The following is a 24,151-nucleotide window of genomic DNA, read 5'->3' on the forward strand; positions in this document are numbered from 1 at the left end:
AGAGAGAGAGAGAGAGAGAGAGAGAGAGAGAGAGAGAGAGAGAGAGAGACTGGATAAATTAATACACACACACACAATCTCGAACATACCAACACACCAACAACACCCATTGCTCATATTCATAAAAAAATTAACCTACAAAAACGTCCCTAAATACCCCCACCACCCACCACCCAAGTTCGGCAACGCCACTTGATAGCAGTAAACCAATCAACACTCCCTTTAAAAAAAATCGAGAATAAACTAACATCGAAACTTGCAACAAACCTTATGGAGGGTCAAATACTAAAGTAAAGGGTTACAACGAGACCCTAAGAGAACAAACACCACCTCCCCCGTCCCCCTCCCCCCAATTCTACCCCCTCCCCCAAGACCTTGCCCCACCACCTTGCTGATGTTATGAAGTAAGAGGTATCACGCTCATTAACCCTTTAAGAAAAAAACACAAGTTTATTGTGTTGCAACGCTGCAAAGAGTTGCACGATGAAGCTTTGGCACTGGGTGGCGTAAGGACGGATGAGTAACAGAGAGAGAGAGAGAGAGAGAGAGAGAGAGAGAGAGAGAGAGAGAGAGAGAGAGAGAGATTAGCCAGTGAAGGCCTTCACTTAATTACCGGATGTGATGATTATTCTAAACAGGGGGGAAGATGATGCATCATATAATAATAATAATAATAATAATAATAATAATAATAATAATAATAATAATAATAATAATAATAATAACCACATACAAGTCTCCAACGATGAGGTTGCGAGCCTCACTCCTTCTTCAGGATCCCAGCTAGGCCGACCCGTGGGATTAAACCCAGGACCTTGCCAATGCGTGCTTTGGAATTCTGTACATTCTCTTGCTTTCCCCTAACTTGTACAATATTTTTGTTCCTTTCTCTTCGTTCCTTCGGCCCTGGGCTAGACAGGCACATCAGGATACCCGTTCTATGGGCTTTTTATTGTGTAATATTCATAAACCCTTTAAGTAATTACACTGGAATAATAATAATAATAATAATAATAATAATAATAATAATAATAATAATAATAATAATAATAATAATGTAGCAAGTAAAATAATACACAGAGCAACAACAACCGTCATTTTTGCGACGCCATTTAGTATATAATAATAATAATAATAATAATAATAATAATAATAATAATAATAATAATAATAATAATAATAATAATTCCAACGACAAGTCTATCACACGGAATCCACCCCCTGGAATAATCACACAGGAATCTCTTGTAATCCCCCATTTAATCCCGATATTACTCCCGTCTGGAAACGAACGGTTGATTTAAAGGGGGTTTCGGGAAGGTGAAGTATACGGGGGGCGAGAAGGGTTAGACAGGCGAGTAGAAGTAGACAGGAAGTAGATGGGGAAAGTAGACAGGAAGACGACAGAGGTGATACGCGCAGATAGACAGAAGTAGATTTGGAGGAGGAGGAGGAGGAGGAGGAGGAGGAGGAGGAGGAGGAGGAGGAGGAGGAGGAGGAGGAGGAGGAGGAGGAGGAGGAAAGTAGGCAGGGGAGTCAGAAAGAGGTGATAGGCGCAGATAGACAAAAGTAGATTTAGAGGAGGAGGAGGAGGAGGAGGGGGAAGGGGGAAGAGGGGAGGGGGGGAGGGGAGGGGAGGGGGTAAAAGCGGTGCCAAATGGAGTTTTCAAACTTCATTTGAGGAGACTAAATTGAAAAGCTGTTCGTCGGGCCGCTTCCTAAAGGACGGGGAATTCCCCCGGGGGGAAAACGCGATGAGGGTTGATGCAAATGGGAGCCAATCCATATCATAAACTGAAGAGAGAGAGAGAGAGAGAGAGAGAGAGAGAGAGAGAGAGAGAGAGAGAATCACTAATGGGGTAGACAGACCGATTTTAAGTCCATACGAGAGACATTCGTATAATCAAACCCCAGTTTCAGACAAACTGACAGATAGATAGATAGATAGATAGATAGATAGATAGATAATAAATACTTGAATAGTAGATAAATAGATAGTATACAGAGAGAGAGAGAGAGAGAGAGAGAGAGAGAGAGAGAGAGAGAGAGAGAGAGAGAGAGAGAGAGAGAGAGAGAATCCTTGTCGAGAAGTAGGCAGGCAAGATTTGAGTCTAATGAATATTAGATTCATAGGACCTGTCAGAGAGAGAGAGAGAGAGAGAGAGAGAGAGAGAGAGAGAGAGAGAATGGAGGCCAGTTATTGCTATGTAAAGAAATATAAATTAATCTATATTCGTAAAATAGGGCATTACATGAATATATCTATGTATGTTAAATTAACAGTGGTGAGACAAATAAAATGTGACAAGCCTCTCTCTCTCTCTCTCTCTCTCTCTCTCTCTCACACAGACCATAGGGATGTGCCACTAATTCAGAACACTTCATATTTGCCATCTCATGTACAGACTGCATTTGCAACATTCTCTCATCTCTCTCTCTCTCTCTCTCTCTCTCTCTCTCTCTCTCTCTCTCTCTCTCTCTCTCTCTCTCCCCGAATCTCATATTCCTTCAGTGTCCCTTCCACTCAACTGGCTACTGATGCCCGTCATTAGCCTTCCAAGGTTTCCTTTCTAAACACAGGTGTATTTACAGAGTGCCGTTGAGAATATCATTCAGGATTACGTAGGGTCTTCTCTATTCTGATTCCAGATCAAAGATATATATATATATATATATATATATATATATATATATATATATATATATATATATATATATATATATATATATATATATATATATATATATATATATATATATATATATATATATATATGTATATATATATATATATATATATACATATTAATATATATGTATATATATATAAAATAATATATAAGAAAATTTATATATATATATATATATATATATATATATATATATATATATATATATATATATATATATATGTTAACTTCCAAAATACGGATTTTTCTCATTAACGCTCAGTCAAGTGACCACCAGTCACCCTCAGTCAAGTGCAGACCAGTCAACTGATCCCAGTCAGTTCAGACCAGTCACTTGATATCGGTCCAGCAGAGTAAATCAGTAAGCAATGATCAGTCACACCCAAATCAGTCAGTTGTGCAGACCAAACTTGTCCGTTCACTCAACCGCGAATCAGTCACGCTCAGTCAATTGCTGACCAGTCACTTATTCTCAGTCAAGTTCAGACCAGTCGTTTGCTCTAAGTCCAGAGCAAATCAGTAAGTGATGATCAGTTACGCTGAACCATCAGGAGACCAAACAGTCACGCTCAGTCAACTGGTGACAAGTCACTCAGTCACGCCAAGCCAGTCACTTCTCTTATACTCAGTCAACCACAAAAGTCACATTCAGTCAAAAAAAAGATGGTACACTCTCAGTCAACTGGTGACCAGTCACTAGTCGCATCCAGCCAGTCACTTCTCCAGTCACACTCAGTCAACCACAATAATCACTTCCAGCCAACGAAAGAGAGTAAATCCCTGGAGCTATAACAGAATGTGGGATTTTTCTCCTCAAAATCCCAATGGGATTACATCCCGTCTCTTAAAGGATTAATCCGGGGAGGTCCCCTCGCGTTTATGTAAAGACAATTAAATTCAAATAGGATTCACTTAAAGGCACAAATTAATCCGCTGCCTTAATTCTCTGGACGTTAAATGAATTCCAGATGATTAAAAAAATTCAAAGTGGTTTCATTTAATATTTACCTTGTTACTAAATGAATATACATACAGTGTATATGTATATGTATATACACATATACAGTGTATATATATATGTGTATATATATATATATATATATATTTGTATATATATATATAGAAATAATCGACACACAATAACGTGTGGAACAGAAATGAATTTCTGACTCACCTCAGGATCGAACCCAGGTCTTTCAAACTGAAAGACAAGATCGCTGCCAACTTGTGTGGCTTGGTTGGCAGCGGTCTTGGCTTTCACAATTGAAAGACCTGGGTTCGATCCTGATCAGAAAGTCAATATATATATATATACACATATGCATGTATATTATGTATATATATAAAATGCCTATAATATACTTAAATAACACTGCCACACAGTTACTATTGTCATTTCTATTATTTTCGGACGTAATAATAATAATAATAATAATAATAATAATAATAATAATAATAATAATAATAAAACCTTTTATAAATAATAATAATAATAATTCCTACTACTACTAATAATAATAATAATATATTAATAATTGAAAAATTTAAAATAATAATAATATATTCATTGACAATTAACAGCTGGACTACACAGATGATAACTGTTGCTCTACAGAAATTCAAAAAACCAAATAGATAAATAAAAAACCTCTTAAAAAACTAAATAATAAATAAAAAAACTCAAAAACTGTGCTTTCTCTCAAGTGGCCCCCCCCAAAAAAACACTCATTAATCACTTGAAAAAAAAACCTTGAACCCAAACGTTCTATTTGGAAAAAGATAAGAAAAAACCCACGAAAGATAATTGTTCATGAGTGTGGGAATACCCAGGGCATAAATACCCTCTTAACAATGAAATCATCAATCACCAGGATCGTCTTCATTCATATAGAGAGAGAGAGAGAGAGAGAGAGAGAGAGAGAGAGAGAGAGATTTCAGTATATAAATGTTGAAAATGTAGTCTCATTACCTAAAGTGGAAAATATGAAGTACTTAGAGAGAGAGAGAGAGAGAGAGAGAGAGAGAGAGAGAGAGAGAGAGAGAGAGAGAATGGGCAATAACAGACATACTTGCCTGCGTGAGGCTTCAAAAATCAAGGGAGATTACAGAAAAGAATCGATGAAGAGGTCACCAGGAGGTCAAGGTCACTAAGGAGGTCACAGGAAAGTGAAAAGGGTCATAGCAGACATCACTGGGAGGTCAAAAGAGGTCACAAGATCCTATAGTTTTAAAGACTCAACCGAATTTTGCTTCTGTTCAAAATGTTGAAATCCCTGCCATATAAATCTACATCCTACAGGAACAAGGGGTCATGAGAGGTCAGGAAAGGTCGGGGGAGAGGTGGCGACACAGGTCATCCAAAGAATCATTGCTTCTAGCGACTGAATAACCTAATTCATTTCGGTGTCTACAGAGATATCAAGCATATTTATTATCTTTAAGAGTTCACACAAAGGTCATAAGTTAGGTCACATCAGAGATGACCTAGATGAGTCGCAGAGGTCATGCGATAATTCACCAGAGAAAGGTCATATTTGGTTTGCATGAATTATCTTTCCAAACCGGTCATTAAAAGTGTTGAAATTGGGGTTAAATTTATAAGTTTCTTCATTATCTTCAATGAGAACTTATTGCGACGCTTGGAACTCAAGGTTAGAATACCAATCAATTAATCAATCCCTGAGCAACGAGATGAATTTTGGGACATCTTGGTTCCCTGAGTTCTTCTCAAAATAGACCTTAAATGATCGAGGTGCGATGAAGGGGGTTGCAGAATGTCTCAGTTCCCACAGCCGTCTGAGATTATAGTATTGATGAAGGTAACTTCAGCAATTGTTATTGACATACTGAAAGAAAATAAGCTTTACCAGTATTTCATTATTAAAAATTAATTTTAAAATACATCTAATAACACAGTACAGTGATATTCTACAAAGCGAAAGTCTTAAAACATAGAAAACTGCTTAAAATAACCTGAAAATTATTTTTTAAATAACCAAAAATATCCACCCCATGCCTTTAAAATCTCCTGTCATCGACAACCAATTCATTTGAGAAATCACCCGACGCTCTCAGATAATTCGACGCATTTGCGTAATTGCTTCCAAAACATTGTAATTACTTACCGATGAAACGCCGTAATTGCTTTCAGAGACAAATGCCAGGTAATTACAGCTCATTATTTTGTTGAAAGACGAGTGACTCGATACATCACACCTGCGTGAAAGGAACATAACAAGGCTTCTTAGTTAAGTGTTTGCAACTCTTACTTTTATTTCTGCATTTTGAATTGTTCCATAAAATCATAGTATATTTTCTAAATGATTCCTTTATTTTGTAGTTTTAATAATACGTCATGTATGTGTGTATGTAAATGTATCTATAATATATATATATATATATATATATATATATATATATATATATATATATATGTGTGTGTGTGTATATATATATATATATATGTATATACATATATATATATATATACATATATATATATACACATATATGCATATATGTATATACAGTATATATATATATATATATATATGAATATATGTATACGAGTATATATTCATATATATATACATATATTCATATATATATATATATATATACATAATGTACAGATGAAGACAAACAAATGTACATGATGAAATAAACCGCCCTGTACAGTACATTAAGCATACAGAGAGAGAGAGAGAGAGAGAGAGAGAGAGAGAGAGAGAAGAGAGAGAGAGAGAGAGAGAGAGAGAGAGAGACTCAAAACCTCAAATTCTAGCACCGCCACCTATCAATCACCGAGCATTACCATGCAACTTCCCTAAAAAAAAAAAAAAAATACAAAAAACGCGCGAACATAAATAATAAGATGCGCGCGCACGTAAATAACACGCTGCGCGCGCAACAATAACTACGACTGAACAATACAAACACCGTAATGAAGTCGTGAATTTCCTTCATTATCTTCCATTCACTGGAGTAGTTTATTTTTATTTTTTTTTTTTTTTGCATCGTAACATATGTGCCGGGAGCTACCGCAAAAAAAAAACCGTATTATTTTTTTTAGTCAGATGTCAGAGTTTAATAGCGAGAGATCATATGCGTATTCTCGTGCGTATTTGTGAAAAAAATAAGCCTCGAGTCGAATGCGTAGAATTAAAGAGTAAATAAAGCGTAAATGCCAGGTATTTTCCGCAATGGGATGGGGGGTAGGGTGAGGAGGTTTCGGAAGGGGGATTGGGATTCTCGCCTGCAATTTTCAATTGACTGGGGGAGGGGGCGAGGGGGAGGTAAGGAAGACGATAGGATGGAAGGAAGGAATGTAGGAAGGAGGAGGAGGAGGAGGAGGAGGAGGAGGAGGGAGGAGGAGGAGGAGGAGGAGGAGGAGGGGGAGAGGGGAGATGAAAGTTGGAAGGAGAAAAAGAGAAGAAGAGGGAATGGGGAATGAGGAGGAGGAGGAGGAGGAGGAGGAGGAGGAAGGGATAAAGGAGGGAGGAGATGAAAGTTGGAGGGAGAAGATAGAGAAGAGAACAAGGGGGAAGGGGGAGGAGCAAAAGAGGAGGAGGAGGGAAAAAGAAGAAAAGAGAGAAAATGAAAATAAACAACAGCACGGGAGACCTCCGACGAAAGGTCACGAGAGAGAGAGAGAGAGAGAGAGAGAGAGAGAGAGAGAGAGAGAGAGAGAGAGAGCAATGGCAGTCAAAAATAAAAGCGAGATCTACGAGCTGTTATTTACCTCCGGGGCGAAATAAAAGCGAGAAATAAGAGCTATACAACTGGACTCCAGCGGGGCGCCTGGAAAACTCGGCAGCTGTTGGCCCAAGAATAATAGAGAAAATTGTATTTTAAATCATTTTCGCTCACTTGTTTCTGCAACCGCTGGAAGCTGCTGGAATTAAGCCTCTTCTAAAATTTATATTAAAAAAAAAAGTTTTCGCGGTACCTACCGTCTTTTCTTCCAGTGAAAATTTTTTATATAGTATTATTTCCTTGTCACCTTTAAAGAAAATTATATTATTCCGGTGTACAACTAGGCGTTTATAACTTTAAAAAATATATAACAAATTATTTAACAAATCGGCCATAATAACGAAAAAACTTTAATTATTTATTAAATAAATAGTTTATTTTGAAATATAAAAATTCCGGGTTCGATCCACGGCGAGGAAGTGGGCGATTTAGGCCACTTTCTTAAAAAAGATTTACAGTGTTTCTGTTGACAAATGCAGTGAGAACTGGGTACGTGGTAGCTAGCCCATTGTGTTGGGTCACAGCCATGGTGTTTTCGGGGATGAGACTCGCAAGCTCACCCCAAATAAATAATAAAACCTTCTGGAACCACTTATATATATATATATATATATATATATATATATATATATATATATATATATATATATATATATATATAAAATATATGTAAATACATAATATATAATATATATATATATATATATATATATATATATATATATATATATATATATATATTCTTCTTCACTTTCATTTTGATGAAAGAGGCGATGAGTAACTCCTGAGCAAAAACGCGAAAATAAAAACCCCTCCAGACAAAAGGGGGGAAAAAAAAGTAAACAAAAGAAGGTAGGGGGAAAGTGAAGCCCTCTCTGGCTTTTTGTTCTTCTAAGGTTTAAAGACTAAAAAAAAAAAAAAAAAAAAAAGACATGAAAAAAAGACAAAAGCAAAAACAAAATGTCAGATGCTGCTTTCTCCGTGAGACGCCATGTGTGATGAGTCTAACGGGGACGAAGATGAAAGGAAAGGGTGTACGGATTATTAATCGGAAAGTAAACAAAGATAGTAGACAAGAATATGTTAATATATATATATATATATATATATATATATATATATATATATATATATATATATATATTTTTATACATATATATATGTATATATATATGAAACAACAACTATGAAAGATACATAATTTCATATTTTAAGAGAATACAAATGTAATGTACAAGACAAGAACTGAAACGGAATATGAAATACTTGCTGAAAAAACAATGAATAATAATAATATACATTTTCTTAAAGTGGACAAGACAAGAAAAGATTAAGACAAACAGACAGACAGAGAAACAATGACAACCGAATGCTCTCTCTCTCTCTCTCTCTCTCTCTCTCTCTCTCTCTCTCTCTCTCTCTCTCTCTTAATCACAAGAGTGCAAACAAAATTTTCAAATAAATAAAGAACTTGTTTGTGCATCTGAACGTTAGATAGGACCCACTGGTTTGTTGCACGTTTTTCAGTAACGACTGGTATATTCATACAATCTCATATTTATGTTGGTTCCTAAGAATGGAATGGAATGGAATACAGAATTTAGGCCAAAGGCCAAGCGCTGGGACCTATGAGGTCATTCAGCGCTGAAACGGAAACTGACAATAAAAAGGTTTGAAAGGCGTAACAGGAGGAAAACCTCAAAGCAATTGCACTATGAAATACCTGTTAGGAGAGGATGTTTAGCAAAAAGGAAGAAAGAGAATATGAATGGAGGTACAGTAAAAGGAATGAAAAGGGTTTCCAGCTAGGGGCCGAAGGGACGCCGCAAAGAACCTTAAGTAGAGCCTACAGAGCATTTGGTTCCTAGGGCACCGGCGTGACTCACTACCCCATTTCACCAGATTGCAACCAGAGAAAGCAATGACCTTTACGAAGCAGATATCAATAAAACGAATTTGATTAGGAATAAAATAATTAAGATTTCTTTCAATAATTGTTCCAGAGGTTAACGGGAGTAGATTAATGTCAGGTTAGGAGAGTCAGTTAATAAAAAATTAAATAAACAAGTTCATATTTCATGTAAAGTAAGAATACTTGTGTTCCGGTTGTACACGTGAAAATACTGTACTGATATATTCAATGTTAAAGCAGGAATTACATCCGGTTTTAGTTACATGATAAATCCTCTTTTAAAAATCAAGACAGGAAAATTTGGCTGCATTTTATTTAATATGAAAAATGAATGTACAATAATTTTATTATTATTTAACAACACAAAATCATTTTTAGATGTAAAAATTGTGCTTAGGCACGTATGTCGAAGTAAATGGTAAATACGCTTAAATAAATAAAAATAATGCAATGATTTTTATACCTGTATATATCATAAATCTACAAAAACGAAATTTTATTTTAAATGTAAATAAAACAAATATAAGAATCAAATATTATATTATGAGAATTCAGATATTTTCTATACCATTAAAAGGATTAATTCTTTAACTGATATCTGACGATAAATAATATAAATATATACTTATATATTGCAATCATGAGAATTCATCTAATATTTTTTATACCACAAAAATAATTTATTCTTTAACTCATATCTACGAATAATAATCTAAATATACACTTACATATTATGATCACAGAATTCATCTAATAATTTTTATGCCATAAAAATAATAATTCTTTAATCACGTCTACGATAAATAATATAAACATCTACAAGAGGCTGCAACCACATATAAAGTACAAAAAAAAAAAAAATTCAAAAGTAACGACGCATTACATTACGCTTTCGAAACGTATGGTACCCATAAATACCTATTTACAAAACGTAACGTAATTACACGTCATATTTACCAAAAAAAAAGAGGAAAAAAACTACAGCGGATCTTTACATGTACAAAGAACTTCACGCATCCGCATGTTCTATTTACGGCCAATTACCTTCAATTACTGTCAATTACGGATACGGAATACCCTTTCATCATCGGAACCGGATGCGGCCACGCTTTGAGAGTTCTTGCCCAACCGTCCGGATAATGCCCCCTGCCGAATGCTGCAATCTGGAGGATTTGAGGCTGAAAGAGCCTGTGTTTACTGATTATTATTATCAGGGTTACTATGATACATACATACATACATACATACATACATACATACATACATACATACATACATACACATATATATATATATATATATATATTATATAAATATATATATATGATATAGATTTATATAAATATATAAATATATATATATATATATATATATATATATATATATATATATATATATATATATATATATATATAATCAACTTACAATCACGTGTGGAACAGAACTACATTTATGACTCAAATCGGAATCGAACCCAGGTCTTTCAACAGAAACACAAGGGCGCAACCAACTGACCCACATAAATCCTTGCCATTCAACTGAAAGAACTGATTCGATCCCGATGTGAGTCAGAAATAAATAAATATATAAACAAATACATATAAATAGTTATATATACATATATATATATATATATATATATATATATATATTTATAATAAATATATAGCTGGGCGTAAATCCTAACCGGTTTCAGCTTTGTTTCTAAGCCATTTTCAGAGGACTGAGAATGGCTTAAGGTGGCCGAAACCGGTCAGAATTTACACCAAATTTTTCCATTTCCCTCTGGTAAAGTTTGACACATAAATCACGAGTCAGAAATATACGTAAAAATATACATACAGCGACTGTATCTCACCTGTACCACCTGCCTATTTTCTCCCAGTCAAAAGGCTTCTTCTTTCCCCCCCTACTTAAAAGTCTATACATCTTCCTGACCTCCCATTCAAATGTCTCTGATACCCCACACTTTCACGTTCCCTCATGGGAAGCCATTTTTTTTTTTTTGCATGGAGCCAACTTTAATTAGATACCTGTTGCGAAATGGTTTCTATAATTCACTGGAAAGGGAGGAGGAGGAGGAGGAGGAGGAGGAGGAGGAGGAGGAGGAGGAGGAGGGGAGGGGAGGGGAGGAGGTTGGGTGTGTGAGAGAGAGAGAGAGAGAGAGAGAGAGAGAGAGAGAGAGAGAGAGAGAGAACGGAGGAAGAGGAGGAACTGGAGGAGAGTATGATAGAGAAAGATGATAAGGAATAAGGGGAAGAGGGGGAGGAGGAAGGGGAGGTGATGGGCGTTAGAGAAAGAGGTCACGAAGGAACTATGGAAGAAGAGGGGAAAAAAGAGGGTGAATAAAAGAGAAGAAGGGAAGGGGAGGGAATAGTGGAAAAAGAGGATGACAAGATGATAGTGATGGAAAAAGGTGGTATAGTGATGGAAATAGTAGTAGTAAGTGGGAGGAGGAGGAGGAGGAGGAGGAGGAGGAGGAGGAGGAGGAGGAGAGGAACACGAGATGGTGATTGACAGAACAAGGTTGAAGAACTTTATAGATTTAAATGAATAATTTGATTCAATAACAGCAAGAAACTAAGATACTAATTTTATATTCGTAAAAATCAAATTCAATACGAGTTATTTAAATATCCCCAAATTACCGAGGAATTAATAAGCGTTCAAAATATTTGGAGACGCGGAAATACATCAATAAAGAAAAATGGAAAATCAATTATGATATTTAAATAAACTGGGCACTGAATAATAATAAAGGTCAAAAAGGAAATTTCCAATCAATCTCATAAAGGCAACAGGTAAGACAGTTCGAAAGTTTAATAAAATTACCCCACTTTACTCATGTCCCAAACCCTCCAACACAGGCAACGGAAAACCAATTATTATGAAAAATAATCACCACACACAATACAACCCACTTTCCAAACCCTCTATGGCAGGCAACGCGGATGTTAATTTCAAGAGATATAAAAGAATGACTGAACTCCATACAGACTCTTTTCCATACCCTCGCACGCAGGCAAAGGGTGATTTAAAATCAAATTACATAAAAATATACCCACCCTCCTAATAAACTGCCTTCAATACCCCCTCACACAGGCAACGGGGAAACCAATATGAAAGCTTTATAGAATTCTCTAACTCCATGAACACAAATACCCATACCTTCAAACACAGGCAACGGGGCAGGATTATTTCCTGATTTCGGGCATCCTATACCCTCCCACGCCAGCAACAGTAAAGCGTGGGTATCTAGGCACTTGAAAGAACTGACTGACCTCGACAAAGGCTGCCCGACACCTGGCAGAGTACAACGAAGCCTTGGGGTCAAATGCCCTGGGCACGGGCATGGTGTGACCTCATAATAAGAAGGTCACTTGGACTGTTATTATTACATGAAAGGAGAACGTAATCATAAAGCTGGGCGGATATGACAGTGGTATAAATTACATGTCAATTACATTTTAATGCAATGGAAAAATGTAACAAAGCTCTGATCAATTGTTTAAAGTTTTCTAATGTATTTTATAATGAGACAAAAAAAAACATTTATGCATCACAAATAACTGATGAGTTAATATGCACAAAAATAATCGATCATAGTTATTATATATCACTCATGCGTCAAAATAAATACACATAAACGCACACACACACATATATATATATATATATATATATATATATATATATATATATATATATATATATATATATATATATATATATATATATATATATATATATATATATATTATATTATATATAACATATATACTATATGCATATACGTATGTATGCATGTATATATATTTATATATATAAAAACTGATGCAAGCAAAAATTAAACCGAAATGTATAGATAAATAAAGAAATAAAAACAAATATAAACGGACATTCTCGTCAGCAAAAGCTTGCTCTTCGACAGAGAGAGAGAGAGAACAGCATCCTCTCTGTATGCCTATAAAAAGACAAACTTTAATACCTGTAATTAACCTGACCTTTCCACGCGTCAAAGAGCGGATTAAACAGCTCCTTTTTTGTCCCTCGGGGCGTAATATGAGTGACAGGTCCGTGACACCTGATGTGATGAGTGAGGCGTGATTTTTGAGTGATTAATCCTTAAGTAGGAATAGTCTGGAATGGGAGTCTGCCTCTATCTCTCTACATGGTACTTCGTGTGTATAGAGTAGTGTGTATATAACATGTTTGTAATTATACACAAGTGTATAAAAACCAAAGTGAATTATCTGTATACACTATAATAGAAATATACCTGTGTACACAGGTACATTTCTATTAAAATTCCTATAAATATACCTACATACATTATATATATATATATATATATATATATATATATATATATATATATATATATATATATATATATATATATATACATACATATATATGTATATATATGTGCACATACATATATATGTGTGTGTGTGTGTATTCTATTCTTTAAAACCAACGATCAATATCAGAATATCACACATTTTCCTTATTAGTCTGATACGTAAATATGAATTAAATCAATCTCAATCTATATGTTCATGTGTGAAACATATCATTTTATCAAACTTCCGTATCCCAAGCAATTTAGAGAGAGAGAGAGAGAGAGAGAGAGAGAGAGAGAGAGAGAGAGAGAGAGAGAGCTTTTCATATCTCACATAATATTCATTCACGCTCTTTTGTTGCTGACGAATCCCAACATATGATTAAATTAAGGAACAAAACCGCAAGTCTTTTAACATTCACGCTGGACTCGCGATGCGATCAATGGAACTCATCCTGTCAGAGAGAGAGAGAGAGAGAGAGAGAGAGAGAGAGAGAGAGAGAGAGAGAGAGAGAGATTCGTCATGCTTTATGCCGCTGTGGAGGTGTTTAAATTCACAAAAGGGATTCAGGTTTGATGAGGTTTATCGCTTTTTGCAAAGCCATAGAAATTCACTCAGAGTGGGAAGGTTTTTTTTTTTACCATTTTTAGTTTATTTTCTTTTAGTTTTTTTTTGGTTTGAAAATATATTGGGTCGTTTAAAAGAGAGTTATTTTTGACGTATGTGTTATGTTATTCGTTGATTCATGTGTTGTTTTTTGTCAGGATAATTTCTAATGTTGTGTATTTTTTTTCTTATTTTTATGTACCTATTCAATGCTGTGTAAATGAGTGTGATTGCTCTTGAATAATAATAATAATAATAATAATAATAATAATAATAATAATAATAATAATAATAATAATAATAATAATAATAATAATAACAATCGTCGTCAATCATATTCATCATCATTATTGTATTATTATTAGTTAACTGTTATTACTACTACATATATACGATATAATATATTCTAAATAACTGAGGACATAATTAAATTATATATCTATATCAATAAATATCAATATACATGAAGATTTATATGCATAGGCCTATATGTATTTATATTTATCGGTATATATAAATTTATATATTTATTATATCATATATATATATTATATATGTACATATGTAAATGTATATATATATATATAATATATATATATAATATATATAATGTATATATATATATATAAAAAGTATATATATATATATATATATATATATATATATATATATATATATATATATATATATATATACACACAAAATCCAAAACGCAGAGTTACTGAGACAACTCACCTCAATTTTAAAAATGTTGCTTCAGCAACAAAGCAAGCCACAAATCACCAAAGATTTCGCTCAACTTTCCTCACATTTTCTTTCTCGTCTGAGAATAAGAGAAGTCAACAAACTTCGAGAAGGAAGGGTGGGGGAGGGAGAGAGAGAGAGAGAGAGAGAGAGAGATTTGACAAAAACTATATCAATCAGTTAAGTCTCTCGGGCATATAATCTTTGATGACATTTTCTATATCAATACATTTATTTCCATAAAATTCCTATAAAAAATTTCATATATAATAAATAAATAAACGTAACATATTAAATTGGTCATCAACATATCTATATAATTATATATATATATGATTACCTAAGAATAATATATAAACTAATCCTATAAATTATTTTCATATCTAAAAACTGAAATTACCCTAATAAATACTTTACAATATTCGTGTACATATTTGCTTACATTTTTATCTCTTTGAAGAACTTTGAAAATTACATTCAACTGGACAATTCTGTTGATAAAAAATAAGTAGTCAATTAGTAAATAAAGAACTAAATAAATAAATATATCCAATAAACAAACAAACAAATAAATAAAGATCAACCAACCAAATGTAACAATTTCGAAACCCAATGTACTCACAAATAAAAAAAAAAAATTACATTTACATCATAAATAAAATGAACAACCTTCCTTACGGCACTCCGAATTATTACCATCGTGATCAACTTCTTTGTGACCCCAAGAAGAATGGCATTGAGGTCACCCTGATCAATTCTAATTGACCTAATTACAGCCCTTTGACATGTGACCTCAAGCTACGCACGGTCTTTCATCGTAAAGGTACAATCGGGTCTGCTGTAACAAGTACCATACGCGGTTTTCACTCTAGATGCCAGATGCTACCAGATAGGTTATAGACGATATTGCCAGATGCTTCCATACGTTTTGTCATTTGGGTGGTATGTTTTTTGTTGGTCTCAGGATGGAACATAATAAAAAAAACTGTTTCTTTAGGTTTTTCTTAAGTTTAGAGTTGTTTTTCTTACGTGAACTCAATTTCAAATCATATATAAAATGAGGCATCTGAAAAATGACGCACAAAACCTTATACACAAGATTTACTTAATTCATTTAAGGATGCGTTCCCTAGCATTTAAGCCAGAATTTTTTATTGTCCTCAAAAAAAATTTTCTAAATTGTTACTCTTCAATGGCAGATTTAAATAAAAAATTAAATATATATAGATATATATATATATATTATATGTATATATTATATATATTTTATATAAATATATATACTGTATATACAGTATATGTGTCTATTTACCCACAAAGAACAAACATCAGAGCGAAAAAGACACCTGCAAGAACAATTTAAGAAAAAAGTGAAACAGCATCAGTTTGTTAAAAATGCAGACAAAAACGAGGACCACACTGCGTTACCCACACTTGACGGGCGTTCAGAAGTGGCCAAGTAGCTCCTACGGGCAATTCTCTCTCTCTCTCTCTCTCTCTCTCTCTCTCTCTCTCTCTCTCTCTCTCTCACCAAATTTTTTCAACTTGTACTTTTGTTGAAATTTTTTTTTTTCTCCAAAATCTATTTTCTTCGACATAACGCAGCGGACTGGACGAAAGAACATTACGCCCACCTTTGGACTTTCTCACGCCCCTGCGAAAGAACCGAGGGTGTGGGCGGGATGGGGCCACAGGGACGGTGGAAGGGGGAGGGGAGGAGTCCAGGAAAATCTAGGGAAAGGGGAAGGGAGGAGTCAGGGGGACATGTAGCAGCAGGAAGAGGAGGTTCGCGCCCGTCTTCATAAGTTAAAAGGAATGAGGTCTAACCTCCTTGGGGTTACCTAGGGATATTTTGGGGGGGACGAGAGGAGATTGGGATGGGGTTACCTAGGGAGATCTATAGGGGGAGGGAGAGACGGAGTCCCGGAAGATCTAGGGAATTATCCTACAAGATTTTGAGGGACTTGGATACCGAGATACCTAGGGAGATATTTGAGAAGTCCCTAGTTGATCTGGTGATGAGAGAGAGAGAGAGAGAGAGAGAGAGAGAGAGAGAGAGAGAGAGAGAGAGATATGACTCTTGACCCTCGACCAATTTCTCTTTTCACTGACACTCGAAGGTAATCTCAACAAATTCGCACCCCACCCAATAGTGAACTGTAGCGCCCTGCCCACTACGATACAGAGATATGGGGACGATTCGTAGTACGAAAACTTTCACTCGAATCAGATTGGAGTTTTGGGTTCGTTTCCTAATACGTTATTTATACTTCATGTGTGCATACAAAAACCCAAAGGTGTTCCCCACTCCTCTTTTGGGGTGGGCCAGTCTACAGGTGTAAAACTCTCAGGTGTAAGAATGAAGGAAATAATATGGTTTCTTTTTATTGATATATATTTATACTGGAAGAGCAGAGAAATTCAAATCTCTGTCTCATGCACAAGCCAATAATTCTTCTTATTCCATATTATATATATATATTTCTATAATACTTATATATGAATATATATATATATATATACACACTATCTATCTATCATCTAAGTATACATTAATTTACCAATTCTCTCTCTCTCTCTCTCTCTCTCTCTCTCTCTCTCTCTCTCTCTCTCTCTCTCTCTCTCTCGTCCAAGACAAGCAACCCAGTAAATCACCTCCCCCCAAAAAAAGAAACGTTCACGGAATTCACCTTTACGTAAATCAAACAAATATTTGACCCCAAAACTGGAGCAAGGAAGTGGATATATGATCACGACGATTATTGGTGTAAAGTCATAACTACAAATAAAAGTCATGAGTGTTCATAAATACTTTCCTTTCCTGACCGTTTTTTTTTTTTCCTTTTAAAGGGCACTAGCAAACGCCGTTTGTCAATATATTAAAAAAAGCCAGATATACGTGTATAAATACATACAAGAATGCAAGCATACATAAATATACATTCATATATATGTGTGTGTCTGTGTCTTTGCAAGTGTTTTTTTTTTTTGAGAGAGAGAGAGAGAGAGAGAGAGAGAGAGAGAGAGAGAGAGAGAGAGAGAGATGAATGCCACATATTATTCATCAAATTCGAAGTAAATATAAATACTGAATCTTATCATTTTAGCTAGAAACAAGTGTGATCGACGGTGAAATACTTCTTTACGGAGAGAGAGAGAGAGAGAGAGAGAGAGAGAGAGAGAGAGAGAGAGAGAGAGAGAGAGGATCACCTGAATGAGGAAACGTGCCAAAACTGAGCCCACGTGCTTGAAGAACAATGCTCTTTCTGCCACCCCAAACAATAAGAGAGTTTTGACCACAAAGCCAAAAGTAAAAACAATTTAGCCTTTCAGAGACACGTAAATCCAAGTATGAACAAATACATAAAAACAAATGCACAAACCAATACACAAGTTTGCAAAAAAAAAAAAATACTTTGCAAAAACAAAGTAACTAACAAAGAAAGGGAAGAATATACTGTACAACAACATGTAAACAGCAAGGAAAATAATATCATTCGCAAATTAAAACAAGGACAGAACGAAACAAAGACACAAACCAAGCCTTCGCAAAAACAAAGCAAATAAACGAAGAAAAGGTAGAACAAATAACAACAAATAAACAGCAAGGAAACAAGAAAAAACAACATTCGCAAACACAAACAAAGACAGAACGAAACAAATAAACAAACCAAGCCTTCGCAAAAACAAAGCAAATAAACAATGAAAAAGAAGAATAAATAACAACAAATAATCGGCAAGAAAACAACAAAAATAACATTCGGAACAGAATAAACAAATAAACAAACCAAGCCTTCGCAAAAACAAAGGAAATAAACAAAGAAAAGGAAGAATAAATAACAACAGATAAACAGCAAGGGAACAAGAAAAAACAACATTCGCAAACACAAACAACAACAGAACGAAACAAAGACACTAAACCATAAACAACACTCTCATCCTGAGGACAAACCTTAACAGCGAAGGAATCCTTCGTATTAGCGTAGGAATCTCGCACAGCATCAGCGCAGGATATCACATCCTATGCAAATCACCACTTAAAGGATAAGCCTTTCCTCCTACCTCTCCCCCAGGGGGTCTTTCCCCCCCACCCCGCCTCTGCCCCAAGGGGAGGCTCTTTTCAGTGAAAGGTTTCGGGCGGCCTATAAATGCCAGGCCGTCTTGGCTGCTGATGACGACCGCCCCCTTTTTCCTCCCCTCCCCTCCCCTAACCCCCCTCTCCCTTCCAGGAACACCCACCCCCACCCACACGAACATTAGCCCTCCCAAACCGCCTGGGACATTTAAATATGAAGGCATATATTTTGCAAGATTATTAATGATCGAAGGGTATATATATATATATATATATATATATATATATATATATATATATATATATATATATATATATATATATATATATATATATATATATATCTTTCAAATGCCGCAGCATAAATAGTGGGCGTCGACGAGCTGTTGGTGAGGACTAATTTCTTTTAGAAATGTTCCACGATCCACACATACATAAATATTACTTGTAAACATCGTAAGAAGTAAGGCTGTCGATGTGATGCTAATTAATTTCAATTCAATGGATTTTTCAAAATATTTGACTTTCTAGAATATGAATATCGTTAATGTACACCTCAAAACGAATGGCTGTTTCGACGTGATGCTGATGAACCGTACTTGTAACTTAGGTTATGAAGGTATGGAATTTTTCATACCAGATAACATTTAGTAAATGAAGTAATAAAAGAAGTAACGAAGACAGAATATGGTAAAATTAAAAGGTTAAATAAAAAAAAAATTAACGACTGAAGTCAAAACGAAGAGAATAAAAAAATGACAAGAAACGAAACAGACATGGCAGAGAAACACCAGAAATGAAGGATGACGTTTATGAAAGGCGTTGTTTAAACTCAAATAAAAACAGAATAAAATCAGAATATCATAAGAGAGAGAAGCAACGAACAAATAAAAAAAATGAATAAAACAAATGCCTAAAAAGTGCAGGAAGAGAAGAATAGCAGGATAATGAAGGTAAGAAAAATAAACGTGAATCTTCGGAGAGGAAAAGACGTTACATCACCACAATCAACAACAACAACAACAAAGAACAACAACAACAACAACAAGGAACAAAAACAACATCAAAAAGAGCAACAACAAGGAAAAAAACATCGAGAGATCAAACCATTCAAGTGAAATTCGGCCTCACCCGGAGGATTTGCATAATGGGAGCTGGAGACAAGAATGAGGGGGGAGGGGAAGGGGTAAATGAACGGAGGGAGGGAGAAGGAGAAGTGATGATTTTAGGAATGAGCTGGAGGAAGAGAAGGGGGAGGGAAGTCCCAGGAATGGGGGAGGGGAGTCCCTGGAATTGGGGGAGGGGAGTCCCTGGAATTGGGTGAGGGAGTCCCTGGAATGGGGTGAGGGAGTCCCTGGAATTGGGTGAGGGAACGAGAGGAGGCGGGTCCCAGGAATGGGGAGGAGTCCCTGGAACGGGGAGGCGAGTCCCAGGAATGGGGAGAGTCCCAGGAATGAGGGGAGGCGGGTCCCTGGAATGGGGGGAGGCGAGTCCCAGGGATGGGGGAGGGAGTCCCTGGAATGGGAGGAGAGGGTGGAGTCCAGGAGTGAGGGGAGGCGAGTCCCAGGAAATGGGGGGAGAGGGTGGAGTCCAGGAATGAAGGGAGACGAGTCCCAGGAATGGGGGAGGGGAATACCAGGAATGGGGGGAAAGGGAGGCGAGTCACAGGAATGGTGAGGGGGGGAGAGAGAAGGAATGGGAATGATGGGTGTATCCTACAAAGGAAAACGAGAGACTGGAGTATCCTACGAAGGAAAAAAGAAAGGGAAGTGATGTCCTATGTGGGTGGGGACATGAACGTGTCCTAAGACGGAGTGTCCTACGCTTAATCCTAAAAAAACACACATGGGTATAGGATAACAAAGAAGGAAAGGCGCGAAGAGATGAATGTCCTACGGGGGAGGAAGGACACAGGGAAAGGTGTCCTGAAGAAAGAGCGAGAAAGGGGTGAATGTCCTAACATAGGAACAGGAGATAGGAAAGATGTCCTAGAGAGAGAGAGAGAGAGAGAGAGAGCGGGGAGTTAGGCTTCTCCACAAAGAGAAAGGACGACAAGGAACCCTGTGTCCTAAGGAAAGAAGGAAAACGGAAATGCAATGTCCTACAGAGTTGAAAGAGTGGGGAGGGGATCCTACGGAAGAAATGAAGAGGAGGGGAGGGGGCCACGTAGATCCTACGGAGAGAAGGAAGTCCTAGATATGACAGACTTAAAGCTGTATCCTTAGAAAGAACGAAATAAGTTCTACAGTGTGTGTAGAGGAGGAGGGGGGGATCCTATGACAGACGGAGCTGGCAGAGGGGAGAGGATGAGATCCTTCGAAAGAAGACACGGTTAGAAGAGTGACGAAATCCTACAGATAGAAGGGATCCTAAAGATGACAGTTAAAATTAGCAGTGTCCTGCGGACTGTGCAGGGAGGGGGGAGGGGATCCTATAAAAGACGAGAGGGGGTGGGGGAGGAGTCCTACAGAAGTCCCCAGCAGAGAAAGGAGGTAGGATGAAGTACCTTGTACCTTCAATGGATACGTCACAATTATATATCTTTTTCTTCGTCTCCGTGGGAACTATGGGCGTCTCTTGAGCAATACCCTTTTACCTGGGCCCTGTTTACTTCCGCTGTACCCTTTAATAAAGATAATTGCTTATCTTTGATTAATATCTTATTAAAAGGGAATGGTTTACCTTTGTTTTTAAACCTTTCACTGAAGGGAATTGTAGTTAAACCTTTCACAGAAGGGAATCACTTTGTTTTTAAACCTTTCAATGAAGGGAACCACTTCGTCTTTCATGGTGTTCGGGAGGCATGTATGAAATGGTAGAGAGAGAGAGAGAGAGAGAGAGAGAGAGAGAGAGAGAGAGAGAGAGAGAGAGAGAGAATATGTTAGGTTCATATACTTATACTGTAAGCACCCTGTTAATGAGTCATGTCCTACCTGTAGTTTTTCCTTACCTAAACAAAATTAATAGGACCCCGATACGAGACAAAACATACGTGAAAATAAGCATACACAGAGGAAGGAAAGAGAGAGAGAGAGAGAGAGAGAGAGAGAGAGAGAGAGAGAGAGAGAGTCATAGCCTTACCTAGACACAATTAATAAGACCCTGAAACACATCAAAACATACGTGAAAATATGCATACACAAAAAGAGAGAGAGAGAGAGAGAGAGAGAGAGAGAGAGAGAGAGACTCCCAGAGAGGGACAAACAAAACATACGTGAGAATATACATACACAAAGGAGAGAGAGAGAGAGAGAGAGAGAGAGAGAGAGAGAGAGAGAGAGAGAGAGAGAGAGAAACCACAACTCGCGGTAAACACTAATTATTTTATCAGCCTGCTATCTCGCGGAGCGTGCTTGCGGGCGACGCAGCGACTGTAAACATTGGCCAATCATTGCCAATCGACCGCGGATGTTGCCAATCGCCTGCAATCAACCGAGACCTTTTTTTTATACTTTTTTAGTGATGCCGTGACGTCACCACCAGCTTTTTAGGGATGCGGTGATGTCATCTGCGATGTCTCTGGTTGAGGGAAGATGGTTATTTTTGTTTGCGAAATTATTGTTATCATTATTGTTGAATGATATGGCTGCATTATGCGAATTGGTTTTATACTGAGTTTTCTCAATTTTTCTTATAATTCGCTTTTCCTGCACGTCAATACTGGTCAGTAATTGGCCAATGTATATCCAACTCAGTATAAAATCAATTCGCATAATGCAGCCATATTACTCAACAAAACTTGATTCAAAGAGGGTCTTCTTCTTCTTCTTCTTCTTCTTCTTCTTCTTCTTCTTCTTCTTCTTCTTCTTCTTCTTATTATTATTATTATTATTATTATTATTATTATTATTATTATTATTATTATTATTAATTCCTTGGTGCTGTAAAAACTAGTTCTCTCTCGTAATCCCAACACACGCAAAATATACTTATCCAGTATAAACCAAAATTAATACCCCAATAAAACTTATGATTTAAATTGCCCTACTGATAAAATCGATCTTTTTCAAAACTATTTAACTCTCGTGATCTCAATTCATTCAAAACATACTTCTCCAATTTAAATAAAAATGAATAAAAATAATGAAACACGAGGATTTAATTTTCGTGATCTCAATCCACTCAAAATACACTTACCCATTTTAAATCAAAATAAATATCACAATAAAACTTTAGTAAACTCTCGTAATCTCAGTTCACAAAAAAACATACATGTCCATTTTAAATAAAACAAAAAACTATCTGATTTAACCTGACCTACTGAAATCTATATAAAAAGAAGTAAAGAATGCGCCGAAGTTTCTTCGGCGCAATCGAGTTTTCTGTACAGCGTATAGTGCTGTACAACACTCTCAGCCACGACCCATGAAACTGTCAGCAGCGACCCATGCAACTTTCAGCCACGGCCCGGTGCTGGCATGTGTTGTTGGCACCTATAGCGCTTCCAGAATACGATTATGGCTAACTTTAACCTCAAATAAAATAAAAACTACTAAGTCTACAGGGCTGCAATTTGGTATGTTTGATGATTGGAAGGAGGATGATCAACATACCAATTTGCAGCCCTCTAGCCTCAGCAGTTTTTAAGATCTGAGGGCGGTCAGAAAAAGTGCAGACGGACAGACAAATAGCCATCTCCATAATAGTTTTCTTTTAAAGTAAAAACTAAAAAAAAAAAAAAATAAAACACGACAAAACCATAGGTTTTAAAACGACCCAACTCTGATAAAAGCTCCAATGGTTAAAAATGTAAATACAAATTTTTTTAAATCCCGAATATTATACTTCTATTTCTACACATCAATGGTCAAATTCATTCCGACGGGCTGGATGGAATTCATAATTCAATTGATGTAGCGAGCGAAAAATGGGTGATACGCTGTGAAAGATTCATTCTCTCTCTCTCTCTCTCTCTCTCTCTCTCTCTCTCTCTCTCTCTCTCTCTCTCCAATGGTGGTATGCCGGGGTGTTCATTTTATATGTTTATATAATTAATAAATAAATAAATACTTTTATATACATA

The 24,151-nt window shown here is 36.1% G+C and overlaps 1 protein-coding gene and 1 long non-coding RNA gene across 3 annotated transcripts in view; one reads left to right on the top strand and one right to left on the bottom strand.

The window, feature by feature from the left end:
- Nucleotides 1-24,151, bottom strand: part of LOC136852969 (uncharacterized) — a 335,646-nt gene that overhangs the window by 145,402 nt on the left and 166,093 nt on the right. For both annotated transcript variants that reach the window (XR_010857288.1, XR_010857289.1), the window contains one exon: nt 5,816-5,906. This is a non-coding gene — a long non-coding RNA (uncharacterized lncRNA). The remainder of the gene's footprint in view (nt 1-5,815; nt 5,907-24,151) is intronic.
- IRSp53 (Insulin receptor substrate 53 kDa) overlaps nt 1-24,151 on the top strand; it is a 246,589-nt gene that overhangs the window by 59,494 nt on the left and 162,944 nt on the right. The window lies entirely within an intron of this gene.

The sequence above is a fragment of the Macrobrachium rosenbergii genome, chromosome 26 (assembly GCF_040412425.1).
Source record: "Macrobrachium rosenbergii isolate ZJJX-2024 chromosome 26, ASM4041242v1, whole genome shotgun sequence".
NCBI classification, from domain to species: domain Eukaryota; kingdom Metazoa; phylum Arthropoda; class Malacostraca; order Decapoda; family Palaemonidae; genus Macrobrachium; species Macrobrachium rosenbergii.